Here is an 11,193-nt window from a genome sequence, read left to right on the forward strand (position 1 = left end):
CCTGGCGTGCTGCAGTTCATGGGGTTGCAAAGAGCCCCACACCACTGAGCGGCTGAACTGAGATGAACTGAACTGAACTAGCAGTTGAATGAATTCTATACAGTATAAGCTATAAACCTTTAAGTATTGGTACTTTCCTGACAAAGGTCCATCTAGCCAAAGCTATAGTTTTCCAGTAGTCATGTATGGATGTAAGAGTTGGACCATAAGAAAGACTGAGTGCCAAAGAATTGATGCTTTTGAACTGTGGTGCTGGAAAACACTGTTGAGAGTCCCTTGGACAGCAAGGAGATCCTAAGGGAATCTCACACCATCCTAAGGGAATTTAACCCTGAATATTCATTGGAAGGATTGATGCTGAAGTTGAAGCTCCAATATTTTCACCACCTGCTGTGAAGAACTGACTCATTGGAAAAGACCCTGATGCTGGGAAAGATTGAGAGCAGGAGGAAGAGGGGGTGACAGAGGATGAGATGGTTGGATGGCATCATCGACTCAGTGGATATGAGTTTGAGCAAGCTCCGGGAGATAACGAAGGACAGGGAAGCCTGGCGTGATACAGTCCATGGGGTTGCAAAGAGTTGGATACAACTGAGTGAACAACAACTAGCTCTATTTTTTTTTTTTTTTTACTGGAGTATAGTTGATTTACAATGCTGTTACCTTCTGCTATCAGTTCAGTTCAGTTCAGTCGCTCAGTTGTGTCCGACTCTTTGCGACTCCATAAATCACAGCACGCCAGGCCTCCCTGTCCATCACCAACTCCCGGAGTTCACTCAAACTCATGTCCATCGAGTCGGTGATGCCATCCAGCCATCTCATCCTCCGTTATCCACTTCTCCTCCTGCCCCCAAACCCTCCCAGCATCAGAGTCTTTTCCAATGAGTCAACTCTTCGCATTAGGTGGCCAAAGTACTGGAGTTTCAGCTTCAGCATCAGTCCTTCCAATGAACACCCAGGACTGATCTCCTTTAGAATGGACTCGTTGGATCCCCTTGCAATCCAAGGGACTCTCAAGAGTCTTCTCCAACACCACAGTTCGAAAGCATCAATTCTTCGGCGCTCAGCCTTCTTCACAGTCCAACTCTCACATCCATACATGACTACTGGAAAAACTATAGCCTTGACTAGATGGACCTTTGTTGCCAAAGTAATGTCTCTGCTTTTGAATATGCTATCTAGGTTGGTCATAACTTTCCTTCCAAGGAGTAAGCATCTTTTAATTTCATGGCTGCAGTCACCATCTGCAGTGATTCTGGAGCCCCCCAAAATAAAGTCTGACACTGTTTCCACTGTTTCCCCATCTATTTCCTATGAAGTGATGGGACCGGATGCCATGATCTTCGTTTTCTGAATGTTGAGCTTTAACCCAACTTTTTCACTCTCCACTTTCACTTTCATCAAGATCAAGAGGCTTTTTAGTTCCTCTTCACTTTCTGCCATAAGGATGGTGTCATCTGTATATCTGAGGTTATTGATATTCCTCCCGGCAATCTTGATTCCAGCTTGTGCTTCTTCCAGCCCAGCGTTTCTCATGATGTACTCTGCATAGAAGTTAAATAAGCAGGGTGACAATATACAGCCTTGACGTACTCCTTTTTCTATTTGGAACTAGTCTGTTGGTCCATGTCCAGTTCTAACTGTTGCTTCCTGACCTGCATACAGGCGTCTCAAGAGGCAGGTCAGGTGGTCTGGTATTCCCATCTCTTTCAGAATTTTCCACAGTTTATTGTGATCCACACAGTCAAAGGCTTTGGCATAGTCAATAAAGCAGAAATAGATGTTTTTCTGGAACTCTCTTGCTTTTTTGATGATCCAGCAGATGTTGGCAATTTGATCTCTGGTTCCTCTGCCTTTTCTAAAACCAGCTTGAACATCTGGAAGTTCATGGTTCACGTATTGCTGAAGCCTGGCTTGGAGAATTTTGAGCATTACTTTACTAGCGTGTGAGATGACTGCAACTGTGCGGTAGTTTGAGCATTCTTTGGCATTGCCTTTCTTTGGGATTGGAATGAAACTGACTTTTTCAGTCCTGTGGCCACTGCTGAGTTTTCCAAATTTGCTGGCATATTGAGTGCAGCACTTTCACAGCATCATCTTTCAGGATTTGAAATAGCTCAACTGGAATTCCATCACTTCTACTAGCTTTGTTCATAGTGATGCTTTCTAAGGCCCACATGACTTCACATTTCAGTATGTCTGGCTCTAGGTGAGTGATCACACCATAGTGATTATCTTGGTTGTGAAGATCTTTTTTGTACAGTTCGTCTGTGTATTCTTGCCACTTCTTCTTAATATCTTCTGCTTCTGTTAGGTCCATACCATTTCTGTCCTTTATCAAGCCCATCTTTGCATGAAATGTTCCTTTGTGGTTCAGCTGGTAAAGAATCTGCTTGCAGTGCGGGAGACCTGGGTTCGATCCCTGGGTTGGGAAGATTCCCTGGAGAAGGGAAAGGCTACCCACTCCAGTATTCTGGCCTGGAGAATTCCATGGACTGTATAGTCTACCTTCTGCTGTACAGCAAAGTGAATCAGTTGTACATATACACACTCTTTTTTAGATTCTTTTCCCATTTAGGCCATGACCAACTCCCGCAGATCTGTGGCTGGCTCCTTGTGTGTGCTCCCGAACACAGCAATGAGCGTGAGCTCTGTCCGGCAGCGCTGTTCAAAAAGTAAAACAGGTCTATGGACAAAGGAGGAACCCACAAACTTGAGCTATAACTCCACCTGCTGGAAAACAGAGGAGCAGTTTTCAGCAGCCAGCCTGGTGAGTTATAAAAGCCCGGAATGCTGGGCCAGTGGTTAGGACTCAGAGCTTTCACTGCCACGGGCTGGGGTTCAATTCCTGGTCGAGAACAAAGATCCCTCAAGTTGCCTGGTGTGGTCAAAAACAAACAAACAAAAACAACTGGAGAAGATAAAAAGTGCCTAAGAATGCTGCCTTGAGAGAGAGCAAGAAGCGCAAAGCAGGTGTGCCCGTTCAAGGTCAGAGAAAACCTCTGATGTAATAGGACCAGCAAAACTGATATATCCCACCCCAAGGCAACCAGTAAAGATGTGAAGAGCCCTCTGCTACGTCCAGTTCGGAAGCAGCAAAATGCAAAATGCAATGCAAAACTACAAGGAACACAAAGAGACAAGGAAACACGTCCTGAAAAAAAAAAAGATAGCAATCCTCCGATAACCAAAATCAGAGGCACATAAAGAATTAAAAACAGCTGTTTTGAGGAGACACAAGTAACTAAAAGAAAACACAAGTAGCCAGTTCAGTGAAATGAGTCAAATAATACATGAACAAAATGAGATATTTAATAGAAATATAAATAATGAAAGGGAATTAAGCAAAAATCCATGGGTTTCCCTTGTAGTTCAGTTGGTAAAGAATCTGCCTGCAATGCAGGAGACCTGGGTTTGATCCCTGGGTCGGGAAGATCCCCTGGAGAAGGAAATGGCAACCCACTCCAGTAGCTTGTCTGGAGAATCCCATGGACAGAGGAGCCTGGCGGGCTACAGCCCATGGGGTCGCAAAGAGTCGGACACGACTGAATGAGTAAATCACTATCAAATATACAATACAAATATTAGAATAATTAGGCTTCTGGAAGCAGAAGAGTGGGGAAAGTGGTCAGAAAATTTATCTAAAGAATTGAGAAAATAGCACTGACATATACACACTATCATGTATAAATTAGATGGCTAGAGAGAGGCTGGAGAAGGCAATGGCACCCCACTCCAGTACTCTTGCCTGGAAAATCCCATGGACGGAGGACCCTGGAAGGCTGCAGTCCATGAGGTCGCTAAGAGTCAGACACGACTGAGTGACTTTGCTTTGACTTTTCACTTTCATGCATTGGAGAAGGAAATGGCAACCCACTCCAGTGTTCTTGCCTGGAGAATCCCAGGGACAGGATAGCCTGGTGGGCTGCCGTCTATGGGGTCGCACAGAGTCGGACACGACTGAAGCGACTTAGCAGCAGCAGCAGCAGCAGAGAGAGGCAGCTGTTCTAATACAGGGAGGCCAGCCTGTGCTCTGTGATGACCGAGAGGGGTGGGGTGGGGGCAGGCGGGAGGAAGGCTCAAGAGAGAGGGAATGTGTATATGATTATGACTGATTCACATTGCTGTATGGCAGAAACCAACACAACATTGTAAAACAATTATCCTCCAAATGAAAAATAAACTAATAAAAAAATAATAGCCAAGTATGTCCCAATCCTGGGTAGAGAATCAGACATCCAAGTTCATGAGATCACCCTATTTTCTCAACACAACCTTCTCCAAGACACATTATAATGAAACTGCCAAAAATCAAAGACAGTGACAGAATCCTAAAAAGAAACCAGAATAAAAAGATTATAATCTACAAATGAGCCCCATTGTATATTGTCAGCCTGCTTATTTAACTTATCTGCAGAGTACATCATGAGAAACGCTGGGCTGGATGAAGCACAAGTTGGAATCAAGATTGCCAGGAGGAATATCAACAACCTCAGATATACAGATGACACCATATTTATGGCAGAAAGCGAAGAACTAAACAGCCTCTTGATGAAAGTGAATAAAGAGAATGAAAAAGTTGGCTTAAAACTCAACATTCAGAAAACTAAGATCATGCATCTGGTCCCATCACTTCATGGCAAATAGATGGGGAAACAATGGAAACAGTGACAGACTTTATTTTTTGGGCTCCAAAATCACTGCAGATGGTGATTGCAGCCATGAAATTAAAAGACACTTTCTCCTTGGAAGACAAGTTATGACCAACCTAGACATTAAAAAGCAGAGACATTACTTTGCCAACAAAGGTCCGTCTAGTCAAAGCTATGGTTTTTCCAGTAGTCATGTACGGACATGAGAGTTGGACTATAAAGAAAGCTGAGCATCGAAGAATTGATGATTTTGAACTGTGGTGTTGGAGAAGACTCTTGAGAGTCCCTTGGACAGCATTGAGATCCAACCAGTCAATCCTAAAGGAAATCAGTCCTGAATATTCATTGGAAGTACTGATGCTGAAGCTGAAACTCCAATACTTTGGCCACCTGATGTGAAGAACTGACTCATTTGAAAAGACCCTGATGCTGGGAAAGATAGAGGGCAGGAGGAGAAGGGGATGACAGAGGATGAGATGGTTGGATGGCATCACCAACTCAATGGAAATGAGTTTGAGTAAGCTCCAGGAGTTGGTGATGGACAGGGAGGCCTGGCGTGCTGCAGTCCACGGGGTCACAAAGAGTTGGACATGACTGAGCGACTGAACTGAACTGAACTGAACTGACTGAACTCCATTAGTCAGTGAGCAGATTTTTCAGGAAAAACTGTACAGGCCAAGAGAGTAGAATGATATATTCAAAGTATTGATGAAAAAAAAAAAGAAATGCCAGCCCAGAATACTCTATCCAGCAAAGTTACAAAGGAGAAGTAAAGACTTTCTGAGATACAACAGCAGAGGGAGTTTACCACCACCAGACCTGTCTTGAAGTAAATGCTGCATAGAGTTCTAAAAGCTGAAAGGAGAAGATGCTAATTAGTGAAATGAAAACATATGAAAGTATCTAACACACTGGTAACGGTGTATATACAGATTTCAGTTCAGTTCAGTTCAGTCGCTCAGTCGTGTCCGACTCTTTGTGACCCCATGGACTGCAGCACGCCAGGCCTCCCTGTCCATCACCAACTCCCTGAGTTTATTCAAATTTATGTCCATTGAGTCAGTGATGCCATCCAACCATCTCATCCTTGGTCGTCCCCTTCTCCTCCTGCCCTCAATCTTTCCCAGCATCAGGGTCTTTTCCAATGAGCCAGTTCTTCAAATCAGGTGGCCAAAGTATTGGAGCTTCAGCTTCCACATCAGTCTTTCCAACGAATTAGAAGGTGGTGTATTAATCCTTTAACTGTAGTATAAAGGTTAAAGGGGACTTAACCAGTACTACTTTCTCAATTCAGTGGTTGAGAATCTGCCAGCCGATGCAGGGGACAAGGGTTCGATCTGTGGTCCAGGAAGATCCCACAAGCCATGCAGCAACTAAACCCATGTGCCACAACTACTGAGCCCACACACTCTGGAGTCCCTGAGCCACAGCGAGAAGCCAGCAGGATGAGAAGCCTGCACACCGCAAACAAGAGCCCGCTCGCCACAACTAGAGAAAGCCCGAGCACAGCAACAAAGCCCCACTGCAGCCAAAAATAAATAAGTAATTTTAAAAAAATGGTTAAAAGAACAAAGTAATAAAATAACCATAGGTACTAAATTGATTAATGGATATAGAATTGAAAAAAAGAGGTAAATTAAAACATCAAAAATATAAATAGGTGGGACAAAACGGTGGGGCTTTGGTATGTGATCGAACTTAATGTGCTACCCGCTTATAATCGACTGCTTTATCTATTAGAAGTCTTATGGAAGCCTTATAGTAACCACAAAGCAAAAACCTAGAGTGGGATTTCCCTAGTCGTCCAGCGGTTGGGAATCCACCTGCCAATGCAGGGGACACAGGTTTGATCTCTAGTCCAGGAGGATTCCGGGCGCCCTGGGGGAACTCAGCCTGCACGCAAAACTACGGAGCCCATGAGCCACAGCTGATGAGCTCCTGCAGCCTGGAGCCCATGCCCTGCAACAAGAGAGGCTATCCCGATGAGAAGCCCGAGCACCACGACTGGAGGAGCCGCCGCTCACTGCAGCTGGAGAAAGCCGGAGCGCAGCCACAAAAAGCCAGCACGGCCAAAACTTAATTAATTAAATAAAGAAAATAAAAAACCTAGAGCAGGCTCACAAATGACACAGGGGAAACAGCATGCCACTGTGGGAAATCGCCAATTTACAAAGGCAAGCAAGAAACAGGGAAAAGGAAACGACGGAGCTACAAAAGGCCAGAAAGCAATGACCAGGAGGGCCTCAGTAAATCCCTAACATCAACAGTTACTCTAAATATAAATGGATTGAGGTCACCAATGAAAAGGATTTTAAAAAACAAGAATCCACTATATGTTGCCTATAAGAGACTCTTCCTATTTAAGGACACACGTAAGGTCAAGAGGAAGAGTCAGAGAAGTTACAAATGAGTACTGGGGATGAAGCATGGGAGTATGGTCAATAATGTCGTAATAACTTTGATGACAGATAATAACTAGTATTATCATGGTGACCATTTTGTAATTCATACAAATATTGAATCACTATGTAGTGTGTCTGGAACTAATAGTGTTGTGGGTCAGTTATCCTTCAATTTAAAAAAAAAAAAAAGAGGAAGAGACAGCAAAAGAGAAAAGATCACGTGAGGACACAGTTAGAAGGCCACCATCTCCAAGCCAAGGAGAGAGACAGCACCAGAAACCAGTCCTGCTGGCATCTTGATCTTGGACTTCTAGCCCCTAAAACTTTGAGAAAATAAACGTTGTGTGTGTGTGTGTGTGTGTGTGTGCACCTTCAGTCCTGTCCAACTCTTTGCAACCCCATGGACTGTAGCCCACCAGGCTCCTCTGTCCATGGGATTCTCCAGGCAAGAATACTGGAGTGGGTTGCCATTTTCTTCTCCAGGGGATCTTCCTAACCCAGGGACCAAATCCATGTCTCTTGTGTCTCCTGCATTGAAAGGAAGATTCTTTATCACTAGCGCCACCTGGGAAGCCCATTCTATTATTTACATCACCACCACACCCCTCCCGCCCCCTTGCTGCTGCTGCTAAGTCACTTCAGTCATGTCCGACTCTGTGCGACCCCATAGACGGCAGCCTACCAGGCTCCCGTCCCTAGGATTCTCCAGGCAAGAATACTGGAGTGGGTTGCCATTTCCTTCTCCAATGCATGAAAGTGAAAAGTGAAAGTGAAGTCGCTCAGTCATGTCTGACTCCTAGTGACCCCATGGACTGCAGCGTTCCAGGCTCCTCCATCCATGGGATTTCCCAGGCAAGAGTACTGGAGTGGGGTGCCAATGCCCGCCCCCCTATCCCCCGCCAAAAAAAGGGTTTCCCTGGTTTCTGCAATGTAGGAGATCCAGGTTTGATCCCTGAGTCAGGAAGATCCCCTAGAGAAGAGAATGGCAACCCACTACAGTGGACTGAGCGACTAACACTTTCACTTTCTTTCCCTCAAAAAACCTCCAAACCAAAAACCACACACACAGACACACACACACACACACACACACACACACACATTTTATACCACTTCCTTCTGCTTTCCCTGGTTTTAAAAGAGAAATTCTCCATTATTCAAATTGATGTTGTCCTACAGGTAATCTGTCATTTTCCTCCGGCTACTTTCAAGGTTTTTTTTCCTTTGCTTTGGTTTCAAGAAGCTTAATTATGATGTATCTTGGAAGGAATTTCTTTAGGTCTTTATCATGTGGGGCTTGCTCAAATTCTTGAATCCATAGGTTTGTCTTTTAACAAGTTTGGGAAGTTTTCAGCAATTATTTCTTCCAATATTCTTTCAGTTCCCTCCTCTTCCTCCCCTGGTGCTACTTGAAATGATACAAATTTTGAACATTTTGCTAGTGTCCCACAGGGCGTAGAGGTCCTGCTCGTTTGTTTCCTAGTCTATTTTCCTGGTTTTTAGACCGGGCAGACGCTATGACACGCACTGATATGGACTGAAGGACACACTGATTCTGTCCTCTGCCATCGCCACTCTACTGTTTGGCCCATCAAGTAGAATAGTTACGATATCTTCTAATTTTATAATTTGAACTTTTAAAAAATAACTTCACTTTGTTTACTGAGATTTTCCGGTATTCAGTTATTTCCAGAGAATTTATAGCACCTAATTAGAGCATCTTTAAGATGGTTGCTTTAAATCTTTCTGAGATAATTCTAACTTCTGACATGCTGAATCAGTTGATTGTCTTTTCTTATTCAAGTTGTGATCTTCTTGTTTGTTGGTCTGACTAATACCTGTTATATTATGTTGAACGTTTTCTCCATAATATTATGAGGCATTAATATTTTTGATCTACTTTATATTAAACATTTTATCATAGGCTATCATATATTATTTATTTAATGAGACTAAGATATCCAAAGATAAATTTTTCACAAGTTTGTACAATTACTGCATTTACACACAAAGAATAAATTTGCTTGACACTTTAGTGCCAAGATTTTGTTTTAGGATTTCCACTTTAAATTCAGCTGAACATAGTAATTAATCTTTCAATATTTATATGTTCCAATCATGGGGAAACAGGATGGATTATGTTTGATATTTCACTAAACTTATATCCAAAATCATATAGTCAATCCATCTCCAAATTTATGAAATTCATCATATACACAATCATAAAAGATGCCCTTCCCTGTTCCCCTCTGCATAGCGACATTTCACAAAAATTAATACTAAGATGACCACATCACTGATACTTGGTTAATGATATGCTGCTGCTGCTGCTGCTAAGTCGCTTCAGTCGTGTCTGACTCTGTGAGACCCCATAGATGGCAGCCCACCAGGCTCCTCTGTCCCTGGGATTCTCCAGGCAAGAACACTGGAGTGGGTTGCCATTTCCTTCTCCAATGCATGAAAGTCAAAAGTGAAAGTGAAGTCGCTCAGTCGTGCCCGACTCTTAGCGACCCCACAGACTGCAGCCTACCAGGCTTCTCTGTCCATGGGATTTTCCAGGCAAGAGTACTGGAGTGGGGTGCCATTGCCTTCTCCAGTGATACGCTAGTGATAGGTAAAGACTTAGTGTATGGAGGCCAGAAAAACATGTAGGTCCCCCAGCCCCAAAACACACAAAAAGTTGGAAATATGCATAGTCAGTCACTCAGTTTGTCTGACTCCCTGCGGCTACTCCCTGTAGCCCACCAAGCTCTTCTGTCCATGGGATTTTCTAGGCAAGAATACTCGTGCTGGTTGCCATTTCCTACTTCGAGGGATTTTCCAAATGCAGGGATCGAACCGGCTCTCCTGCATCTCCTCCATCGGCAGGCAGACTCTTTACCACTGAGCCACCTGGGAAGCCCATTCTGTTACTTACATACCCTCTCCCACCGACAAAAAAACCCCAAACCAAAAACCGCACGCACACGCGTGTGCGCGCGCACGCACACACACACACACACACATTCAGTCCCACTTTCTTCTGCTCTCCTTGGTTTTAGATGAGAAATCCTCTGGTATATATACACATGGCCCTCAAAAACTTCAGTTGCAAAGAAAATAATCAGAGAAAATATGTAACCTTAAAGAGGCACAGAGGTCCCACTACACAACTTTACTATGAGTCTGATTTAGTACATAATGTAGCTACAGAAATGATGTGAAGAAAGAACAGTAAAGTATATGGCAACCAGAGGGGTAAGGGAAAAGTTCCAGTACAGAAGCCTAGGAGAGACTTAACCATGCCATCATGGATATTACAGATCCAGCTGTATCCAAAGAAACTATCCATGTATTGGATTAAAGACATAAATGTTAGGCTGTGCGTTGCTAAGTAGCTTCAGTCATGTCCGACTCTTTGTGACCCTATGGACTATAGCCCACCAGGCTCTTCTGTCCATGGGATTCCCCACACAAGATTACCGGAGTGGGTTGCTGTGCCCTCCTCCAGGGGCTCGCCCCAACCCAGCGATTGAACCCACGTCTTGTACGTCTTCTGCGCTGGCAGGCAGGTCCTTTACCAACAGTGCCACTGTTAGGCTAGATACTAATGTTCCTCTTAGAGGAAAACATAGGCAGAACACCCTTTGACAGAAATTGCAAGATCTCTTTCAATCCACCTCCTAAATTAATGAAAATAAAAACAAAAATAAACAAATGGGACCCAAGTAAACTTAAAAGCTTTTGCACGGCAAAGGAAACCATAAACAAAGGGAAAAGATGGCTCACAGAATAGAAAAAAAAAAATATTTTCAAACAAAGCAACTGACTAGGAATTAATCTCCGAAGTATACATACAGCTCATGCAGCTCAATATCAAAACAAAACAGAACCCAACCCAATAAAAATTGGGCAAAAGATCTAAATAGACATTTCTCCAAAGAAAACATACAGATGGTCAAAAAGTATATGAAAAGATGCTCAGCATCACTCAGTATTAGAGAAATGCAAATCAAAGCTATAATGATGTATGGCCTCACACAGGTCAGAATGGCCATCATCCAAAAGTCTACAAACAATACAGCCTGGAGAGGGTGTGGAATAAAGTGAACCCTCTACACTCCTGGTGGGAGTGTTAACGGGTGCAAGGCCCTGTGGAG

This window comes from Bubalus kerabau, chromosome 12, assembly GCF_029407905.1.
Source record: "Bubalus kerabau isolate K-KA32 ecotype Philippines breed swamp buffalo chromosome 12, PCC_UOA_SB_1v2, whole genome shotgun sequence".
NCBI classification, from domain to species: domain Eukaryota; kingdom Metazoa; phylum Chordata; class Mammalia; order Artiodactyla; family Bovidae; genus Bubalus; species Bubalus kerabau.